The 1,486-nt window shown below is 39.5% G+C and overlaps 1 protein-coding gene across 1 annotated transcript in view; it reads left to right on the forward strand.

The window, feature by feature from the left end:
• The window catches only part of TTC26 (tetratricopeptide repeat domain 26), a 71,606-nt gene that overhangs the window by 16,798 nt on the left and 53,322 nt on the right, over window positions 1–1,486 (forward strand). The window lies entirely within an intron of this gene.

Raw genomic sequence — 1,486 nt, forward strand, 5'->3', positions numbered from 1 at the left:
CCTAAACCCAGGAGGCGGAGCTTGCAGTGAGCTGAGATCCGGCCACTGCACTCCAGTCTGGGCGGCAGAGCGAGACTCCGTCTCAAAAAAAAAAACAAAACAAAAAACAAAAAACAAATGCATCAGCTTCTTCCTCTAAAATATGTGTGTGGCTCTGCGATTGAATGTCACCAACATACATCCAGTAAACCACATTAGAAACCTGGCATATCTGTTGCTCTCTTCTTCATCTCCATGTAATCATCCCTTAGTTCCTATCAGCTATACATCCTAGATAGCTCTTTTATCTATCTCTTCTTCTCCTTGGCTACTATTCTAATCCAGGAGTTTCTCACCTCTTATTTTGGCCCTTTAAATAGTGTTCCTGGCCGGGCGCGGTGGCTCAAGCCTGTAATCCCAGCACTTTGGGAGGCCGAGGCGGGCGGATCACAAGGTCAGGATATCAAGACCATCCTGGCTAACATGGTGAAACCCCATCGCTACTAAAAATACAAAAAACTAGCCGGGCGAGGTGGCGGGCGCCTGTAGTCCCAGCTACTCGGGAGGCTGAGGCAGGAGAATGGCGTGAACCCGGAAGGCGGAGCTTGCAGTGAGCTGAGATCTGGCCACTGCACTCCAGCTTGGGCGACAGAGTGAGACTCCGTCTCAAAAAAAAAAAAAAAAAAAAATAGTGTTCCTGCTTTTAGTCAGTCTTATTATCTTCAGTTCAACCACTGAATTTGTTCCACAGGCCATATTCTCTTACCACCATAGCTTCGTGTGCAGCATTCTCCCTCCTGGAATGATTTCCTTTTCTCTGCTTGGTACACGTCAACTTCTTTTTTAAGGTTAGCCCAAGAGGCAAAAATGGTGGACGTTTTATAAATACTTAGAAATTGGCTAACTTGTAGGCACCATGCAGAACACTTTAAAGCTATTATTTAATTTCCCTGACAAGAGGCTATTGTAGTTCTCATTTTATAGGAAACCGAGAAAACGCAGGAGGCCATAGGTTGTTACCTCCTCTTATTTCATTTAACATGTTTTAAATAACATGTAACTTTACTAACATTTTAATAACATAATTTTATTTAACATATACACATATATACATATACAATATATCGATATAGGTAGATACATAGATATAGAATAGATAATATGTTCTGCACTGTATCTATATACAAATATATGGATATAAATAGATAATTTAACATGGTTATTACTTTAGTTGATGTCAGAAGACACCAAAATTTAAATGTAAAATTTCTGCATGTGTCAAACTTTAAAAATCCTACCCTTGCTCTCCAAATTGAATTGCTTAGTATACACTTGAGCACATAGTATATACATATATATTAAATAAAATACATTCTTGGGATAATGGTCATTTCAACTAAAGAGTCCCCCAAGTCTGCCTAATTGGCTTGTTTCCAGCATCAGCAGTTTAGTAATAGACTGGATTTGCAATCTGGTATCTTTTTTTTTTTTTTTTTTTTTGAGACGG

The sequence above is a fragment of the Colobus angolensis genome, unplaced genomic scaffold (assembly GCF_000951035.1).
Source record: "Colobus angolensis palliatus isolate OR3802 unplaced genomic scaffold, Cang.pa_1.0 Scaffold2, whole genome shotgun sequence".
Taxonomy (NCBI): Eukaryota; Metazoa; Chordata; class Mammalia; order Primates; family Cercopithecidae; genus Colobus; species Colobus angolensis.